Source organism: Marmota monax, unplaced genomic scaffold, assembly GCF_021218885.2.
Source record: "Marmota monax isolate L192 unplaced genomic scaffold, Marmota_monax_Labrador192_F-V1.1 WCK01_AAM20220418_F8-fsc00061, whole genome shotgun sequence".
In the NCBI taxonomy this organism is placed as follows: Eukaryota; Metazoa; Chordata; class Mammalia; order Rodentia; family Sciuridae; genus Marmota; species Marmota monax.
In genome coordinates this window covers 19,386,164-19,407,950 of record NW_026695230.1, presented here as the reverse complement: position 1 = coordinate 19,407,950, position 21,787 = coordinate 19,386,164, and the positions used below count along the sequence as shown (strand labels likewise).

At 39.3% G+C, this 21,787-nt stretch overlaps 1 protein-coding gene and 1 pseudogene across 2 annotated transcripts in view; both read right to left on the bottom strand.

Annotated features, from left to right (window-relative positions):
* Positions 1-19,742, bottom strand: part of LOC124088640 (interferon-induced very large GTPase 1) — a 76,742-nt gene extending 57,000 nt beyond the window's left edge. For both annotated transcript variants that reach the window (XM_046438374.2, XM_046438376.2), the window contains exon 1: positions 19,576-19,742. The gene's annotated coding sequence lies outside the window, so the exon portion shown is untranslated. The remainder of the gene's footprint in view (positions 1-19,575) is intronic.
* LOC124088414 (interferon-induced very large GTPase 1-like) lies at positions 4,223-6,020 on the bottom strand (annotated as a pseudogene).
* Positions 19,743-21,787: the final 2,045 nt, after the last annotated feature.

Here is a 21,787-nt window from a genome sequence, read left to right as displayed (position 1 = left end):
CTTCATCTTTTGCCAACACTTATACCTTGTGTTTCAAGGTGACTAATCACATTTTATTCTGTCTGTGTTCATATTCTTTCCATCAGTTTGTGTACATCTTTGAAGAAGAGCTATGTCTCAATCATACTATAAAACTGTGTCCTGTCAAAATTATAGATATGTAGGCCACATTGCCTGTGAATTGCTCTTTTATGGTAGTAAAAATCGGGAAACTTCCCTTGCCCACCTTTAAGAACCTAGTTAATTTCTATTAATATATGATATAGGCATTAAAATTAATTTTTAAATAGATCAATAATTGTTGGCCTAGAAATATGACCATAATAGATTTTTAGAGGAAAAGGGATTATAGGAGAGTGTGTATGCTATGCCTTGCTAAACTGTGTGCTTTTATCCTTGAGTCCATGTGCCTGGGAGGATGGCCATTGAAATGTTTCGAGAAGGTGGGATATTTAATATTTTTCCACATTTAAAATGTTTTTAACAAAATGCATGTTCTTTATTCAAAAAATGACAAAATAATTAAACATCATCAAAATTTATTTATTTTATTTTCATTAGGGTCTCACTGAATGATGGTTCTCAATTGGGGCAATACAAATGTTTCAGGAATATTTGGCAATGGCTATAGACATTTTTGGTTGTCATGTCTGCTGGGAGTGCTCCCTGCATCTAATGATAGAGTCTAGGGATGCTTCTAAGCATTCTATAATGCACAGGACAGTCCCCCACAACAATGTTGTCTGGCCCTAAATGTTGACAGTACTGAGATCAAGGTATCTTGGAATCTAATAAGGCTTGTTACCACCTGCTGGTAAGAGAAGGCCTGCGACTTCATGAAACTTTAACCAGAAGCTAGATGACAAAGCCCTTAGTAATAAGATGGGAGGCCATAGGAGGTGGTTGTAGGGTTGAAGGTAGGAAAAGAGCAAGGAAAATTCATGTTTTCAGGATGCTCTTACTAAGACCAGTAATTGCTCCCAAGGATAACATTTTGTGCCAGCAGAACCTATAACAATTACTATTTTCCAGTCTAATTGGGTCTCTAGAGACCCAGAAAACTATGTGCTGGTGCAAGAAAGTCTTTGGGTAAACTTTATAGATTTAATTTGGCAGCTGGAAGTTCAAAATCTCTAATTTCCCCTATAGGTGTCTCCTTAGTACATAGGATGATGAAGCTTTTGCTCTGCCAGGAAAATTTCTAGGCTGAAGCATGTTGGATCGAGGCAAGTAAATCTTCTTGTTTTGGCTCAATTTACCTCCCTCTCATTCCTAAGGAATTCGTTTGATGGAACTAGGTTCCTTTTCTTGACTACCCCACCCCATTTCAAATACTGGGGAGAAATGTTTATTTTAGTTCTAGCCCATCAGTTTTACCTCTTTTTTGAAAACCACCAGTTTTCTGGTTACCGTTGACTAATGAGTTGCCCACAGGGCTACTACATCTCATGCTCCTCTGGAATGCTTTCAACAGGGCTGAGGTCCTGTTTTGGTTTGGACACCAGGTATCCCCTAAAACTTCCTGTGTTAGTGCAGGAATAGTCAGAGGTGAATAGAAGCAGTAACCTACTCAGTCCATCCAAGTTTGAATGGACTAATTGTGTGTAATTGTAGGCTGGTGGGGCTTGTCTGGAGGAGGTGGGTCACTGGGGTGTGCTTTGGCAGGGTTCATCATCCATGCAGCCCCTCTCCCTTTCTCTTTCTACTCTCTGGTTGCCTTAAGCAGAGCCGTGTTCCTCCACCACAACATTCTGCCTTGGTGTTCTGCCTTACCTTGGTCCCAGGGCATTGAAGCTGGCCCACCATGGACTAAATCATTGAACCTGTGATCTAAAACAAACTTTTCCTCCTCTAAATTGTGCTTGTCAAGTATTTTTGTCACGGTAATGTAAAGGTGACTATCTCACTTTCCTCCCTGCTAGTCATTTCTGGAAGACTTGCATTTTCTCATCCCTTGAAAAGATGATGCTCCATTTCTACAGATGGTGGAAAGAGAATATTATGTAGCCTTTATTTTCTTCTTGTGCTGCATCTTTATTATGCTCAACCATTGTTCAAATCCACCTGGACATGACAATCTTTACCAAGACCTATAGGAATGTCAATGACCAATTTTTCCAGAAGCAGATTCTGAAAAAGTATGCAAGATATTTCTTAGGGATCAATACCTATGAAAGAAAGGGGCAGAAATAGGATATGTCAGAGGTAGAAAGTGAACTGTGGTGCAGACCTCAGAAACCTTCTTGAAACAGGCTAGAACACTGGAGTGAGGGGGCCTATCAGAGAGAGTATCCTGTGTTCGGCCAACATGGCAGGGACTCTGTGTCTCAATCACTGAATAAAAGTTGTCCAGGAGAGCATGAACTCAGGCAAAGAGGCTTTCTGCAAGTGAGGTAGATGTGAAAGGTGTAACAACCGATGAATGGCTGCTTCCTTCACTCCCCTCAGCTGAGCAGCAGTCCTTCCTTGAAGGAGGATCTGGGTGGCGCACTGCTCTTCTACCCTAGAGGAGCTGACAGGACTCAGAGTGTAAGGAATGATTGTTTTTCTAGTTCAATGGGAAAGAAAGAAAGATAATTAAACTATGGGGGTGGGGTGTTGTTCCCAGGAGAAAATGGCCTGGTTCCCATCTTCCCCAATTTATGCTATTACCTCTGATTGCACACAAAATATAAAAATAACTATGATATTGGGCAACATTAGATAGTTGTTGTTAAAGCAACCTTATATTGCTCTTTTTTTTCTGCCTTAATTCCTTGTGTTTCTCACCCTCATTTTTAGATTTACTGTTTTCATTCTACTTTATTTAAAAATAATATTTAGAGAAAATAAAATACAGATAGGGAAAATAGCAACAAACTTTTGTAACTACTAGTTGGGTTAAAATACAGAACTTGGACTTTACTCTTCATAAATGTAAAACTGATGATTTTAAACTGTACTACAAAGTTATAGTAACAAAAATGACATGGAATTGACACCAAAATAGAAATGTAGATCAATGGTACAGAATAGAAGACACAAGAGACAAACCCACATTAATACAGTTATCTCATAATTGACAAGGCACCTGCCAAAAACATACATTGGAAAAAAGATAGCCTCTTCAACAAATGGTGCTGGGAGATCTGGAAACTCATATGCAGCAAAATAAAACTAAACCCCCATCTCTCACCATAAACAAAACTCAACTCAAAGTGGATCAAGGACCTAAGAATTAGACTAGAGACCCTGCACCTAATAGAGGAAAAAGTAGGCCCAAATCTTTATCACATTGGGTTAGGCCCCAATTTCCTTAAAAGGGCTCCTAAAGTGCAAGAAATAAAATCAAGAATGAATAAATGGGATGGATTCAAACTAAAAAGCTTTTTCTCAGTAAAAGAAACAATCAATGAGGTGAAGAGAAAGCCTGCATTTTGGGACCAAATTTTTGCCACCCACATGTCAGATAAAGCATTAATCTCTAGGATATATAAATAAATCAAAAAACTTAACACCAGAAGAACCAAACAACTCAATCAATAAATGGACTAAGGAGCTGAACAGACACTTCTCAGAAGAAGAAATACAATTGATCAACAAATGTATGAAAAAATGTTCAACATCTCTAGTAATTAGAGAAAAGCAAATTAAAACTACTCTATAATTTCATCTCAGTCAGAATGGCAGTTATCAAGATACAAACAACAATAAGTGTTGGCGATGGTGTGGGGGGAAAGGCACACTCATACATTGTTGGTGGGACTGCAAATTAGTGCAACCAATTTGGAAAGCAGAATGGAGATTCTTAAGAAACCTTGTAAAGGAACCACCATTTGACCCAGATATCCTACTCCTTGGTCTATACCTTAAGGACTTAAAATCAGCATAATGTAGTAACACAGCCACAAGAGTGTTTATAGCAGCTCAATTCACAATAGCTAAACTGTGGAAGCAACCTAGATGCCTTCAATAGATGAATGGACAAAGAAACTGTGGTATATATACACAATGGAATATTACTCAGCATTCAAAGAGAATAGAATTATGGCATTTGCAGGTAAATGGATGGAGTTGGAGAATATCATGCTAAGCAAAGTAAGCCAATCCCCAAACACCAAAGCTTGAATGTTCTCTCTGATAAGTGGGTGCTGATCCATAATGGGGGAGGATGGGAAAAATGGAAGAACTTTGGGCAAAGGGAGGGAGGGGAAGGGAGGGGGTATGGAAGCAGGAAAGATGGTGGAATGAGACAGACAATATTATTCTAGGTACATGTATGACTGCACATATGGAGTGAGGCTACATTGTATACAACCTGAGAAATGAAAAGTTGTGGTGAAATTGTATACAATGAATCAAAATGCATTCTGCTGTCATATATACCTAATTAGAATCAGTGAATAAATTATTTTTTTTAAAAAGAGGCAGTTTTTGCTGCTTTGTCTGCAGTGTTGTGGAAAAATAGATCATATTGATGTTTACTAAGAAGATGGTTCATGTTCTGAGACTTGGAAGCACACAGGCCATTGTCAACTCTAATGAAGGACACAATGGGCATGGAGACATAACACATCTGCTGACTCTTGTTACTGTGCTTCCCTTGTGGTGATTTTTTCTTGCTTGCTGCCAACTTCTCCTAATTTGTCTGAGAGACCAGAGAGTGAATTCAATTTGAGAAGTGCAGGAATTTTGCACCAGGAGGCACAGGACAAATTGACACGTGGATAGTTTGCCCCAAATATATTGTCTGGCAAAATCATCTGCACAGTGAAAAGTGGCCATTTGAATATCCATGGGGTGAATGTGGGGTCTGGGATTAATGGGAAAAGTATTAGTGAGAATATCTCCATCTTCAAAAAAGGATCTTCACAAGGATCAAAAGCCTCATTTTCCTGATTAGGATCAAAAGCCTCATTTTCCTTATTAGATGCACTTGGAGAGACCTGATGTTCTATGTTTTCATCATCTTTGAAGACCAGGAATCTAAGTCAATAATCCAGCATTAGTAGCTTCTGAAGGAAATAGATGAGAAGTTTCTCTTCTAATTTTGGCCTGATGTTGTACACAGAATTCTTGAAGACCAGATGGAAGTTAGCTCTACTCATCCTTTTTGAGTAGTAATGTTCTAGGTTTAGATGCTGTAGTGAGTTTAGAATGGCTTCATTTTCTATCACCTCCCATTTGTTATTTTCATTATCATTTGTTTCCTGGAACTATTTCTTTTCATGGAAGAGAATTTCCAATTCTTTTCTTAACTTGCCCATTTGCAAAGAAGAGATGGTGGCTTCATAATTGCCATCAATGAGTAACCTCAAGTCTCTCTCTAGGTTTTCCCAATCATGATCTGCTCCAAGTTTAATGAGGACATGTGCAACTTCTTTAGATGATAATTTCCCCATGTGTTGACTCCTAAGTGTCATGCATTGCATCTTCTCTTCTGGAGAAGAACTCTGACTCCAGCTGTGCCTGTTGGACTTGTGAGCACCAGGAATGTGTGGGCCCTGGAGCTGGAAATATCTTTGATCTCTTGGTATTTATTGTAAGCAGTTTGCATTAAATCCAGCAGGAAGTTCAACTTATCACACCCCAGAAGATGATGAAAAATATGCTTATCACAGGATATCCTGCACCAGCTGCACTGGAAAGTAGCAAGACCTGTGTGTCTGGCTGCCCTGCTGCTTGGAGGTGATTTAAGAAACTGCTGAGAGCTAAGTTGACCTCATATGTGGCCTTTCTTTGAGCTTCTTCCACTGTTTCTTGCACTTCACATTTTTAAGGAGTTTTTTTTTTAAAGATGGACACATATTTTTACTTTATTTATTTTATTTATTTTTATGTGGTGCTGAGGATCGAACCCAATGCCTCACACTTGTGAGGCAAGCGCTATACTGCTGAGCTATAACCCCAGCCACACCTTGCATTTCACATTTAACATTCACCTCGAAGAGTTCATTCTGGGTTTCCTTTATAATGTTAATGAACTCAGAAAATGGGAGATTTTGAGTTGTTCTTTCTGTGACTCCGACTGGTAGATCCATTGCATGATGGAGTGAACCAGAGGAAAGTGTGTCACTTTGTAGACCTGGGGATCCAGAAGGCTGCACAACTGTGATTTAATAAATGTAATTTTATGTCTGAAATAATTTTTGCTAAAATTGACAGTGCTTACTAGGAAATTCTGCAGATCCCAGTCTGTCAGGCATATATTAATACAAGTGCCATAATGATTTATTTTTTGACTCAGTGTTTGCATGAATTTGATCAGGTTTTGAAGTTGCTCCCGAGGATCAGATATTTGCCAGAATTTCACATCATCCTAGAAAACTCTTGGCTCCTTCCCAGCACTAAATAATTCAGTTCCCTCCTGAATCTGTGTAGTAAGGTTAGTCAAAGCAGTATAGTTGTCTTTCAGGCAGTTAGCTACCTTAAGGGGATCTTTAAAATCACTCCTGTGGTTGGAGAGATTGAAGTCCCAAATGGGCACCACCTGAAGTCCCACACCAAGTTTGATTACTGACAACAAGGCCAGCTTTCCACTGGATGAGGCCATCTGCTTCTTGTGGACACCTGTCTGGACCTTGGTTTTGAGATTTTGTAAATTTTGGCTTTTAGAAGCTCATACCTGTAGCAACTCCCACTCCAAAGCCACTGTAGCTGTCCCATATGTAATATTCAGGACAACTGCTACCTGCTGCTTCACATCAGCCAGCTGGTCACTTTGCAAACCCTTTGAAACAACCTTCCACCTGTAGATTCCTCCCAGGTGCAGAGAGCCTTGGTTAGCATGAGAACCAAACCTGTGGAATTAGTTCTCAGTCCTCTGCTTCAGGAAGGTGAATCTGTCTGTGTCTACAGTCTGATCTAAGAGGCCTTTGTTGTATTCACATTCTTGGAGAGCAGGCTTGGAGAATTGATGCTCACTAATGGGAGAGTGGCAAGAGGCCAGGGGGACACAACTGAATTTAGTCGAGCATAAAGAAGTGTGCTCAGAACTTGCTTGTTGGGTTTCCTTGGATTCTCAATGCTTGCTTTTATTCATTCCAGTCTCTAGTTGAATCCCCCAGCCTCTAGCCTTGGTGGAAGCACTTACATTTTTATACAATCTGGTGAACATGGATTCTTCTTGAAAAGATATAAATTGTTTTGTTTCCATTTTTGTGCTTTGTTGAGGGCTAAAGAGGGAAAAATTACTGGGGACACTGAGTAGCTCCTCTCTCTTTTGTATCAGGTCCTTTTGGTTGCATGATTGGCAAATTCCTTGCAGGGCCAGCCCTCCTGATGCCCATCTTGTAGATCTCTATCTGGGAGGTTTGCCTGTGGGTCAGTGTCTGCTTTATGGGACTGAGTTGTCTCTGCATGATTTCCATGACCGCCCGTAAGGGCCTTTCAGGCACTGGCCAGTACCCTTCAGGGATCTCCATGGCTTGCCTCAGCTCTGCTTCTTTTCTCTTTACTGTCTCTTCCTGTCTCTGCCTCCCTTCTGGGAGCAAGTTCCTCAGCTCCTGCAGTGCTTGTTCTGCCTGCTTCTGCTTTCTCTTTATCCTCTCCATTGGTGACTTCTAGAACTCTGGAACACTATTTGAATGGGATAGGTCAAGCAGTCTCTCCAGGGCCGTTTTCTCCCATAGATGTTGTACCTGGGATCAGCTTCTGGAAGTTTTTTCCTGTTAAATATTGTAAGGCTTGGGCACAGGTCACACCCAGGTATTCCTGTAGTTTGTGCAATCAGTACTTCACATCCACTCCTACTTCTCTTGGCATCTCTTGGAGATCTTGACTCCTTTTGTCTCGGAGCAGAGCTTCATCTGAGGTGTACTCTGTTGTGGCCATGGCTTTGTGAAAACACTCAGTTACTCTTGACTCTGTCCTGACCTTAGGAAGTATCTGCCACATAATCAAAATTGTGAGTGTATTAGTGATGCAAGTCCAAGTCCTTCTTGTCCCCTGTTTAACTGTTGATATTTACATATATTTGTGTATATATTTAAAAACCATTTTTTTTGTGGGGGTGGTAGACATCATTGTGTTCTCAATATAGATTGGCTTTTTATTTTCCATGGTGAGTTGCAACTTAACAGCCTGATTTTGGCCCTTTCTATCACACACAATCAACTACTTGGAAAGCTCGAGACTGAGGGTTGGAGCATGAGAACATGCTTAGGTTTGATAGCTTGATGGTTTATTTTTGAAACAAGAGCAATGCCCTTGAACTATATTGACTGGTTTCATTCCTATCTCTGTTTGACCTCTTAGGTTATTTAATATTTTTTGTCCTGTATTTTGATGGCATTTCTACCCTAGTTTATGATTGTCACTGACTTCCTGTTTTTCATCTTCCCCTTTTAATATCATCTTTCTATTACATGGACAACTTTATATACCAAGTCCTCTGTATATGTCAATACAAGGAATCTCCTATAATCAATGTTGCAATGGAGCAGCATAATGTGCATGGGGTGGTGTTATGCTGACTACCTCACTCACTCTTTTTGGACAACAAATGAGATGAGATTTCACATGTTCCTGTAGTATTTTCCCATTCAATGTCAGTACCATACTTAGCTAATTGGTATTCTACCCACATGTCTTCCTATTAATGTAAATTTAGTACACCATGTCTTTTCGATTTATTCTCTTAAATTTGTCTTTAATCTCATCCTAACTCTTCTGTAACAGGGAATCAGAAAGCTGACTTTGCTAAAAGCAATGAGTCTTCTCCTAGGTGTAAAGTTGCCCCATTGGTAACAAGAAGCAGAATAAAGCTGGATATCTGTGCTTTCATTTTGTATCTGACTTCTTGTTACCTTAAGCTTTGGTCAGGTCTCTGCTCAGCTCTGCATGGAGTTATGTTAATGATTTAAGGAGTGTTTATCTAAAAACTAGTTATACAAGGTTATTTAGGCCTATATAAAATATGTCTCAGCACCTTTCAATACTGTGGTCAGACACATTTGCAGGGAGATTTGTAGCAGCCTGTTTCAGACACCTGGAATGGTGCCTGGAGGACTTCAATCATCACTTGCTTCCAGGAACACATGCTTGGGAGACAAACATACTGAGCATCAAGTGCAGATTGCTCCCTCAATTGATAAGGGCATTTCTGGAGCTGCCTCCTCAAAGAATCATTAATGAGAGAATAATCAACCAGACCTCAATTCTTTCCCTATTTAAACCTGAAGCTCATGTTAGCAAGTTGAAAGAAGGGTTGAGACTGGATCTCACCTTGCCTTCCCAATATGGCTATTGATTAAAGGTTTCTTTCCTGTTTTTTTTTTAACCATTACATTTTCTGCTTGGTATTTGGGGCAAGTGGCTGGACCTGGATTGTTGGGGCCCCTGGAGTCAGTCCTATTGCCGAGGAAGCTGGCAACACTACCAGGTGTCCCTTAGTTTTGTCTTCATGTCTTTATTAGATGGATATAATAGTCATTCCATCTGCTGGGTGCTTTGAACATTTGTCCCCTCCAAAACTTAGGCTGACATTCAATTTTGATTTCACAGAATTAAAAAATTGTGCCTTTGAGAGGGTATTATGTCATGAAGACTGAACCCTCATGGGCAGGATTAATGCCATTGTCAAATCAAGAGCTTGACACTCTTTTGCCTTTTTGCCCTTCTCCCTTCTATGTGTGATGATATAACAAGAAGCTTCTTTCCAGAGTCTTATCCCTGGATCTTTTACTTTCGAGCCTCCACAGCTGTTGAAATAGGAATTTGGGAGTACAGAATACCCAGTAAGATCTACTGAGTAGCAAAAAGAAAGTAACCAAGAACCCTTGGAATATAGGAAACATCCATGAACCTTTGAAATGGAAAACAAGCAACAATAAGCCATCCAGTCCATGACCTTAGCTCTAGTCCTTGGTCAGCCTCATTGCCTGCTAAAAGTAACATGATGGGTAGGCACCATGAAAGCTGGTGTCAAATTGTGTTAGCTCCACCCTATATCTACCTCTTTTTCTGCCTTTAGCTACTGTCCCCTCTAAATATCAACATACCTACCCAAGGGGTTGGTGTCTCTCCCTCTGGAAATGGCCCATGTTCTCTCTTGAGTGTATATTCCTTTCTTTAGTACAAAAGTTTTTCCACAGCCAATATTCTCCCGTGAATAATTATCTGTTTTCCTAAATAAATTTCTGTGTCTCAGACTGGTGTGTACTGAAATTCTTTTCCATGTGTGTCAAGGACACCACTTGCTCTGACTGGAGTCCTACACTCTAGGAATTCCTCTGGTGATAGGGAAGTTCACAAATATCTGTTCAGAATTAACTGCTCAATCTGAAGTGTTCAGTTACAGCAACACAGAATAGACCAATACAGAAATTGGTATAGAGGAATAAAATGTTACTATGACAAATACTTAAAAATGTGGCTTAGGAACTGAATAATGAACAGAAGGTGGAAGAACTTGGAGGCAGAGGCTAGAGAAAGCCTGCATTTCCATGAATGGAGTATTAAGGCCTTTCTGGTGAGGGCAGATGAAGAGAAGAATTGTAGAGGAAGACTGAAACTTTTTAGAGATGACTCAATTGGTCCTGATGAGAATGTTGGTAGAAATATGGATGATAAAGGCAATTCTGTGAAGTCTCAGGTGGAAATGTGGAACAAGGTATTGGGCACCAGAGGAAAGGCCAAAGAACTTTGCTGAATTGTATCCACACCTGAGGGCTTTATAGAAGGCAGAGTTTAGGATTTATTTAGTAGAATACATCCAACTAGCAAAGCTAACAGGTTTTTCAGTTAGTAGCAACTTCAGAGAGAAAAATGTAACATTTACATTTGGGAGGTGATAGCATCTTGAGGGCTAGTTTGGCATTCTTTTGCCTGTTTGCTCTTCTGTCTCCCATTGATACTGCTGGTTACCGGTGACAAGTTCTGCTCCCTCACATGTTGAAGTATAACATTAGAAAAGCACTCTGAAGCAAGCATATAAAGCCAGGGTTTATTTAAAAAGGGGTAACATAGACTTCTCCAGGAGGGAGAAGGGGGCCATAGCTGGTATCCTGGCCTCCCGAGAAGTGAGAGCATCCTGTCTGTTTCATATGTCCTAAGCTTCCTGTGTTCTTCTGCTCTCTTCCCCATATGGCCTTCCTGGGTAAGTGACTAGGTCCAGGAGATGCTTGGTGGGATGGCCAAAAGGTGTGAAGCAGATGAGGGGGCCAAGGTGGTGTGATCTGGGGAGGAACAGGGCATTATTTACAACTCCCTGTAGGGAGGGACAATCCCTGGGACAGGTTACCTTAGCAATAAGTTGGAGCAGGAGCAGGTTATCTTGATAAGGGTGGAGGAAAGCCTCTGAAGGCATTAGCATTTCAATCCATCTCCAACTTCCTGGACTCACTCAAATTGGCCTCCTTGATACGATCTGATTTGATTTACTCATCTATACTGACTGCCTGTCTTATTCTGGCTTCACCACTATTTGAAGACATGAGAGGAACAATCGAGAAGGTCCTCACCAAATGCCAGCGACTTGTTCTTGTCTTCCCAGTTTCCAGAGTGGTGAAAAAATTAATTTCTGTTCTTCAAAATTTATCCACTTTTAAGTGTTATGGTATGGTTTATGTTATTGTGTTACGGTAGTACAAATGGTCTAAAATAACTGTGGAAAAAATTCATTTCAACCTCCTAGGGTTGGTGGCAGAATTCCTCTCCTTTTGGTTATAGAATGGCAGTTTCTGTTTTCTTGTTGGCAGTTTTCTAGAGACCACTCATAACTCCTAGAATCTTCCCATAGTTCCTCATCACAAGACCCCCCCCCCCACAGGAGCTTCTTTCAGTATGTATGGTAACTTTCTTCTTCAAATCCAGCGTAGAAGAATTTCCTTCTCCTATCTGTTAAAATGGAAGCTCAGACAATGTAATCTAAGTACAGGTGATATATCCCTTCAGCTGTGCCATGTTCTTTGTCTAGAAGGAAGTCCTAGTACCCACCTACATTTAAGCATGAGATTCCTCTAAGTTGTGGACCCAAAGAGTGGAAAATCATTGACAGACACCTTGAGGTTTGCCTCTCACAGTGTTCTCTGGTTCCTAAGAGTTCATGTGCCTCCCAAACAAGAAATAATTTCATCTGTCTCAAATTCTAAGAGTATCATCTCAGTATTCACAAACTTGAACTCCAGAATATCCTGTATATCCGGACCAAGTATGGATTAACCTTCTTGTAATTTGTTAACTGTCAGTCCTGGGGCACTGTTATCCCCCACATATGGACTTATGAAACTAAAGATATATGCCATCAGAGTCCAAAAAACCTAACATACAATGATGGGAAAGGTATAGGATAACAGCTGTTGGCATTCTGATAAAAAACATGGGTGTAGGAGGAATGGAATGAAAAAGAATGATTTATCCATGACAGTTCTGAAATCTAGCTGGGAAAATTTCAATCGGAGTTTCTCAATTAGGCTTCCCAGTCTGAGGGTAAAACTCAGTGATTTATGGTTGTGCTCCTTGGGCTTTGGACACTTGGACACTGCTTTATGCGTCATTCCTACTTTTCCATGAAAGGTAGCAAAGGTCCACAGATAAGCAGTTCTATTTGTGTAACTGGGGCAGATTTCATGCTTTGATATTAACCATTGCTGTTCTACCACTATGGCTTACTTTAAAATCAACATGGTTTTTACTTCCCCTTTCTCTTCTCCCTCTCTACTCCCTAACTTTGGAGGAAGCAGAATTACCCTTCTTCCTATCCTAGGCTAAGTTATCTGTCCTTAAGCACACACACACCAAGAATGAAGTAGTTGAGATGTTAGGGGATAGTGCCAAAAGACCTAAGAAACAGCTACCTACAAGTGAATTATGACCCTGACAGGGAACACCTGTAAAGTAGTCTTTGAATCATCTTTTAAAACGTTGTTCCCACTGATGATCAGAATCACAGCCTCTGGGACACAAGTCCCCGTTTTCCATTGTGAGAGGAGCAATAATACTTCTTTTTCCTCTTCACCAAAATTGAGTCTTCATTATTGAATTAGCACTGGGGACAAGGACAGATCTTTTGGTAACATTATTTTGCTTCCTGCCAGTAGAATTTTTTATGTGTGTGTGGAGGGACATAACAGCTTCCTGTCATTTTGTACTTTGTCTCTTTTAATTCAAACTAGCAGTGTTTATGCTGAACTCATTTTCTGAAGACATTGTGGGTCTTCTGTGTATTTCTTTCTTTCTTTCTTTTTTTAGTTATAAATGGACACAATACCTTTATTTATTTATTTATTTATTTGTGGCGCTGAGGATTGAACCCAGTGCCTCACACATGCTAGGGGAACGCCCCACAACTGAGCCACAACCCCAGCCCTCTTCTGTGTATTTCATTGGGTGTTAACTCTTGGACACAAGTCATATCTATACTTAATTTTCAGAGAAGCCCTCTCATACACTGTTCTCCTGCAGGGGTTTTTAATGAACAGTGTCCTACAGGTCCCTCCAGGATTTCTGGTTTGATTGTTATCACGGTGCCAAACTCTTATTCCCTTGACAATATTCTTTGTGTACCCGATTACTCTGACTTTTGATATTTCCAAGGCTTTAGCAAAAGATTGCATCATCATACCCAGCAGAGATTTGCCACGTTTCTGTTCTCTTGACTAAAAGGCTCAGGGTTCACTCCAGGTAAACTGAGCTAACTGGGCTGCACAAAATAACCACACAAGAGACACAAGTACCTTTTTCTTTGGGGTCACTGTGATGGCTCCTCTGATCTTAAGGGTCCGCAGGAAGAGAGAGAGAGAGAGAGAGAGAGAGAGAGAGAGAGAGTGAGCGCACTCTCTGACCCCTTTTATTGAGGGGAAGCTATTCAAATGAGGCAAGTGGTCAGGTTTCAGGGGGCTGAGTCTATCTTCATGATGTCCACTGTCAGCAGGTTGACTGACACTGGGGTAGGCCACACCCAAGGGCACAGTAAGAGAAGGGGACACACACAAGGCACTTCAATGGAAGATTCTACCCTAAACAGGGCAAGGGGTTATATTACAAAGGAACAGGTGAGCGTAGCTCCACACATGGGGCTGTAGCAAGACAAGCCTGGGCAGGAAGACATAAGTCACTGGAACCCTAGAAGAGCAGGGCAGTCTAGCAGCATGGGTGCCTGAGGCCACATCACCCAGCAGGGGAGTTAACTTAGTCACATATGAGGTTGGTCTCCCACAGAGATTCATGATTGAATCTCTTAAATCTAATGTGTTTATCCTTTTAGACAGGCTGAGAAATTCAACATTATGTAGTCTTTCTTTTAGTATATAAATTCTTTTCTGGATTTATCTTTCTCCTCTCATATTTTATTATAATCAATAATAATCAATAATCAAAAATCAGCAGCCATCTTTTACATTTTACCTGGAAGTGCCTCAACTGCTTAACCAGCACGACAAGGATCCTCTTCCTCCTATTTCTTTTTTGCAGGGGGTGTACCAGGGATTGAACTCAGGGGTACTCGACCACTGAGCTACATCCCCAGCTATATTTTGTATTTTATTTAGCGATCGGATCTCTCTGAGTAACCTCACTTTTGCTGAGACTGGCTTTGAACTAACCATCCTCCTGCTGGAGCCTCTCAAGCTGCTGAGATTACAGATGTACCACAGTGCCTGGCTATTCCTCCTGTTTTAGTAACATGTTTCTTACTTTCTTCTATGCCCTCACTGTGCATCCTTAAGTGATTTCAACTTATAGTGTATTCAAGGTAGTTTAAACTTTATCATGCTTCTCAAAGTTCTTCTAGCCTCCACCCACTTGATTCGAAGCTGTTTCCAATTTTTTAGGTATGTGTTATAGAAGCTTCAAACATCTCAGTGCCAAAAATAGGTATTATTTTTCATATTACTATGTAACAAATTAGCAAAAACTCCTGAGCCATTATTGGGGACCTGGAAGATCAAAACCAGATAACTTGTAAGGAATAGATGTTCAAATTGGGTTTCGGAGAATTTTTCAGTGGCACAAGTTATAATACAGACAGGAAAAAGAGAACAGCCCTAGGGAGTTAATCCCATTAAAATAGTACAGTATGGCTGTCATTTGAGAATATATATAACTTCTAAGTTACCCATTATCACACACAATTTCATGTTTAGTTGGTAGAAGGAACTTGGAGCTTAAGGAGAGTCAGGAGTTTAGCTGGACTTTCAGCACATGCAATTCATTAGGTGCCTCCTTGTCTTTTCAGGTGTGAAGGCAAATTTGCTGATGTTTCTGGCTAAGATGGGCCTAGGAATCAAAGCACCTAGGAAGCTGACAAATGAATCAAGAAAAACAACATGAAAAGACACCAGAGGCTTGAATGGGATGAGCAAGGTCTAAGAAGAAGGGGTTCTAATAGGACTGGAATGAAAACACAGGGAAAAGAGAAGCTCTCTGTCATCTCCAGGGTACCATGAAGATTAAAAGTGGAATTGCAAGGCTGAGCCTCGTAGTCAAGTGTTTGTATTCATGGGCAGGTAAACTACTGGCGGTGTTTAGGATTATAAAGTCCTCACTTCTATGCCTGATTTAACTAGTGCATTTGTGTATAAAACAGACTTGGTTTTAAGCCAATGTAGAGCTAAAAGTCTGAGCTAATAGTTCAAAGCTGTGATTCTCAATCTTTATTTGGGGTTGAATCACAAGGAGATTAGTTTGTAAAATGTGGGTCCTTCTGGGCATGGTGGCACAGACCTGTAATCCCAACTACTCAGGAGGCCAAGGCAGGAGGATCACAAGTTTCAGGTCAGCCTGAGCATCTTAGTAACATCCTGTCTCAAAATTTTTAAGAATTTTAAAATTGCTGGTATAACACTTGCCTAGCACATGAGAGAGTGGCAACTTAAACTCTAGTACTAGGAAACAAACAAACAAACAAACAACAACAAAAAAAAACCTCATACACACACAAACAAAAACAAAGAAACAAAAAACATCTCAAAAAAATCCAAAAAGCAGATTCCTATTTTTACAGAGATTCTGACAAGGAAAGTCTAGATATTGTTTAGGAATTTATTTTTCATGAATACCTAAAATTTTTTTCATTTGATAAATGCTATTAAGTGATCAATTACATTTTGGGAAAATGCTGTCCTAAACAGCTATTTTCAGTGGAGAAAATATGGTAGTGTAAAAATACATATATTTGCAGGACATGAAAACCACTGATCTGAGATTATTTGCATCCTAGTTTCATTGAAGTATTCTTTCTGGAGAGTATTTGCATACCAGAAGCTTCAATTACTATGCTAAAATGTTCAATGGAGGGGTGTTCTGAAGTTTAGACTCAAGGATAAAGAAATGAAAAATGAGAACTATAAAGAAACATCCAGCATAGATCCAGCAATGCTGCCAACTCTGAGTGACTCTGCTATGATTCTGAGGAGAGATTAGTATGAAAACGGGAGAAAAAAAATCATGTTAACCGTATAAGAACATTTTCCAGAGCAATATGGTCTGATTCTTCATGTTGAAAGTATACATCAAACATTCATCACAAAAAATAACAACAATAATTTTATTATTTTGTTTATATGTCCAGATAGAAATTACCTACTCCTAGAATAAAGAGAAAAGTCTCAAGTGGAGCCAGGCATGGTGGCCCACACTTGTAATCCCAGTGGCTCTGGAGGCTAACACAGAAGGATCACAAGTTTAAAGTCAGCCTCAGAAACTTAGTAAGGTCCTCAGCAATTTAGCAAGACTCTGTATCTAAATAAAATATAAAAAAGTGCTGGGAATGTGGCTTAGTTGTTTTGTGCCCCAGGTTTAATATGGCATCCAAAAAACAAAACAAATAAACAAACAACAACAAAAGTTTAGTGGATACATCAAAGAGCACATTGTTATTTCCAGAGTAGTTAAAATCAGACTGATATGGGGATGTCAGCACCAGCACTGATACTCTATGATAATACAGAACCATTTTTAATATTTTTAATGAATATGAGTTGAAACCTAAGATTATATAGATAAAAAATTTGTAAAAGAACAAGGAAAACTATTAGTATAAATAATTATTGTTGTATAATGTGGAAATTAAAAATGGTTAGTAAAATCCCAGCTAGTTTAATGCAGGAAATGGTGTTGCATGAATGAGGATAAAGTTGTGTGTGTGTGTGTGTGTGCACGCGCGCGCACATTTGTACATGTGGTGAGAGTGAACATGTGTGAATTTGATAGAGAATGAATTTAATGTATTGAAAGTCAATGGAGAGTACTCGTGACACATTCAAAACAAAGTGAGACATCCTGACTTAATGGAATAATAAAATGAAATAAATCTCAGTAAGTACCACAAAGGTAGGTAAGAAAAAAAATACAAAAGGATCGAGAAATCATGGATATACATAAAATGAAATGGTGGGAAATAGCCGAGGTTTCCACATCTAGGTATATGCCAATATATGCACATATGCATCAAGACACATCCATGAAAAAGTCCATGGCAGCACTATTCATAAAAATCACACAAAACAACCCAAGTGTATATCCACATCCAGATGAATATGTAAATTGTGACACATTTATACAATAAAATGTTAATACAACAATGAAAACCAATATCATGGCTACACATAACAATATGGCTTAATCTCACAACATTGAGTTGTGAGAAAGAAGTCAATACAAAAAAAAATGTATGCTTGTCAATACTATATGCTTTCCATAAAGAAAGAAAAATAACTGACAAAAATAACTTGTAATAGCTCCATCTTCCCAGTCTTTTGGACTCTTTGACTTGACATTTTCCCCTAATCTGTACCATTAAACTTCATATACTTATAATTGAATATCTAACTTATGGAGTTATTGAATTCTAAGTGCTGGCCCTTTTCCTACTCAATGGAGCTGGAGAGAGAGATTAGAAAAGGTCTAGAAGGGTAAACATTTCCCTTAACCTACAATCCAGGAGCCTGGAAGGAAGCCAGGGGCACAGGAAGAGCTACACTAGATAAAGTATTGCTTGAGTTTCTTCTTGCCTTTGGTTACTTCATTTTGTAATTCTAGGTAATGTGGAAGCCATCTGGACACACCTTTCCCACCTTAGAATTTAACACTACCTCAATCTATTTTTATGTTTTTCTCTCTGGTTTCTCAAAAAGTTAAGGTAGGAGATCTCAAAATATGCTGAGTAGGTATATTGATTATTTCAAATCACCTGAAAACAGTGACTTCAAAAAGAGCCACCTGGACTGTCTTTTCCTACATTCAGCAAGCCATAGCAATTATCTTCAGAGAAGTGTCCTCACCATGCTAAGGTCAGGACTGGTAGTTAGGGTGGTAATGAACCTGATAAAGAAACTCTTTGGGGTAACTCTTATCTTCCGTTAGCTTTTCCGCTCTCCCCTGCCATAAAGCTTCATGACATCTCTAGAATTTATTATGCTAGTTTAGAGATCCATTTGTCCTGGCATCCCTTCCAAATGTATTTTCTTTTCTCTGAAGGGTATGAAAAGCATTGGTCATTTCATTGGCCTTCACTCCCTGTGAAGAACCCCATGCCCTCATAAATTTAATGAAACTTCCTGCTTTTCTCTTTTCAATCTGCCTTTTATTAATTTGTTTCTTAGATCTAGTCAAAGAATCCACATAACAAGTAAAGGTTTTATATAGGGGATTTCTCCCTCTCCTACATCGCCAAGGGAGTGTTCCTAACCTCTTTGCATTATCAACTGTCTGCCCTCTAAATCCTGTTCCTATTCTCCTACTTACCTCCATTCAGTCTTGTTTTATATATATATTGAGCTTCTTAATTTCATGGTTGCTTCACTTTGCACAAGAAATCTTACTCAAAAAAATATTGAAACCAGTATATCTGGCTCAACAAATGATCGCTGATGAAATGAAATGATGATGGCATTCCATGATAGTTCTTATTATTTAGTCTCACTTTTGCACTTTTCTTTTCCTAAAATGAATTATCTATAAATCTAATATCTTGATATTTTAAATTGGGATTTCTCACCAACATTTTCATTGTGTTCATTCTCAGGAATTTGTCAGTTATCTTTCCCTTTTTGTATCCATCATGATAATGGGTCTTTAAGCAATTCTGATCACACAGCTAATAAGGACTAGAGATTTAGCAAAGAGATTATAAAAATCCTAGAATTTTTAGATCATTATTTTGCCTGTTACATATTGGACATTAGTTTGACCTGTTTGACTACTGTGTAGCAATAACTCTTGCATCTACTTTTGGCTTTTGTTTTTTATGGTCCCTCTTTCACACTAAATTAAAAAAAGCATATTTAAATCACTTATTACTTGGTTATAAAATTTGGAAAACTTTGTGTTCTATTAAGGTACAATAAAACTACTTGGACATGACATTAAAGACCCTTTTAATGTGGCAATAATCAATCTTTCAAATACAGCATCTCTTTACTTAAATCTGGATTTGTTTTTATTTGATAAAACAAATCACCAAATTGTTTCTTGTCTGTTATCCCAGATTTGTAGCTCTTTTTTGGAACAATGAAGATGCCAAATTCATATTTGTATCCTTACCATGTCATAATTTCTGTTTCACTGACAGTTTCTGATGACTATTGCTATCAATTTCTATTCACATTTCAGTCTTTGAGTCTGCCCTTGTATCTCTTTGTTTATTGTATTTCTTACCTTCTGTTCACCTGCTTGTATCCTTGATGTTAAGTGTCTGTGTTCAGGTTGCTTCAGAGAGAAGTGCACCAAGAATAGGTTCCTTCCCCAGGTCTGGTATGCAGTTGACTCACTGCTGTAGCTCAGGCTTTGGCTACTTACAGGTGAGAAGAAGCTGAATTAATACTGAGAACAGGACATCTCCCAGTTCTCCTTTTATGTGGTGGGAGGTTCTCTCTTATTCATGTTTATTTCATATCCCATTATTTTTTGGCATGCTGACCAACTTAATGTAATGGGAGAAGCTCTCTCTGGAATTCCCCTTATCTGCATTAAGACCAGACTGCAAAAGAAAGGATGCCTTCTACTCCATCCTCAAATTCCATTATTTATCTCAAAAACAAAACAAAACAAAATAAAAATAAATCTGAGAATGTAACTCTACCTGTGTAGACTTATCTTACAAAATTCTGTCCCCTGGGCTCATTCAAAGTTTAAAGTGATCATCCCTGAGACCCTTCTTTCACCTCATAATAATTTATAAGCCATCAAAATTTTCTCTGCTTCTTTGTTCTCCTCTATAAAAAAGGGAATATGTGATTTAAATGTTTATGAATAATGTTAAACATGCTCCTGTGATTGTTCTTTTCCTATTTTGCATGAAAATAAATCTGTATGCCATTTCTCCTATTTATTCTTTCTCTCCTTGATTCCTGTGAGTGATCCTTGGGAGGTTAGAGGGGAATCTTTCTCTACACAGCTCTTGGGAGGATTGTCTTGTCCTCTTGTGCTGAAGCTTGTACTGATGCCCTTTTTTTCCATTGCTAAGTCCATAGGTGATAGACTATCTGATCCCCCTGAGATTTCTTCAGAGTAAGAACACACTGCCTGTGCATGGTTTGATCTCAGTAAGTCTTGTCTTAATTGAAATGGGTGAAGCCCTTCATTCCACAGTTTGGCTGTGTCATGCAATGCTGGACCACCCCCAATACTAAAAACAGACTTTCAGTCTCATTTCCTAGTCTCATTCTCTATTCCCAGAAATGCTATTTGTAATATGAGTGATGACAGGCATGTTTGTTGGTTAATGAAGGTTGTTTGTCACCTGTCTTCTCTGAGTGTTCCTGTGTCTTATTTTTTTTTTCTTGTCAGTTTCCTAACTTAAATTTGATTTGAAAAATTCTAGCCTTATTATGATACACAATGGGGGATTCTCCTTGATTCTCCCAGGGGATCTTAGAGAGATCCCAGTCACCAAGGGACCACCTAAGGGAAGGTCTAGTAAGAGGAAAGAGAGACACCTGAGAGTGGTTCAATATTGTACTCTAGTTGCCTCACTCTATTTCTACTCCTAGCTCAGCTTTGACTGCAAGCTTTGTGAATGGGACTTCCAGATCCCAAATGCATTGTTTAAAGAAGGAAAGGCAGACAAAATTGCAGGTTCTCTTTTTCTGGGATTTTACCCTAATTTATCCTTAAAGCAGGCTCAAAATTTGTCTAAGATGAATTTTTCCTTAAGGGACTCTATTAATCTCTTCTGAAATCTAGAGAGATCTTTGCCATCAAGGAAAGAAAGGAGAAGAGGAATAAAAATCAGACAACCCAGGGAAAGACACAGAGGCCTCAGTTCTAGCCTGCTAAGGACTTTTCTCCTTACCTTTCAGGGATGTTCCAGCTGCAATGGGTAAGACTCTGCTTGCCAGAAGAGGGCAAAAGGAAGAGTGTCCCCCATTCTTTTGTGAATATTTCCTGCTTCAGCTCTTTGCATTGCCTATAACTCCCATACTGCTCAGTTAGTCCCAAGGATTTTCACAGGGAGGAATTCCCATCTCCATTACCTGGTGACTGACAAGAGACAGAAGACAAGGGGAACCACCATGTCTTGCAGATGGGATATATTAAAGGCACATGTTTGGCTCCATCCTGACTTAGGGTGGCTTTGGTAGTTGTGCTGAACTTGTGGAATGTTGTCTCCAACACTCAAAAATAAGGAATTGCTGGAGATGGAGAATCAGAGACCCAGAGTTTGTTAGAATCTCGATTTCTCTATTTCCCAGAAAATTCAGTATCCAGTCATTTGTTGCTTTAAGGATAGACCTTTGTTGCATGAGATCTGGAAGGCAATGTTTTAAATCAGAAGCCCTGAGGCAATAATAGCTTTTCTGGGTTACCCAGAGACTCCAGGAGACATGACCAAGGTCTTGTTTAATAATCCAATTGGTCAATCTGTGTC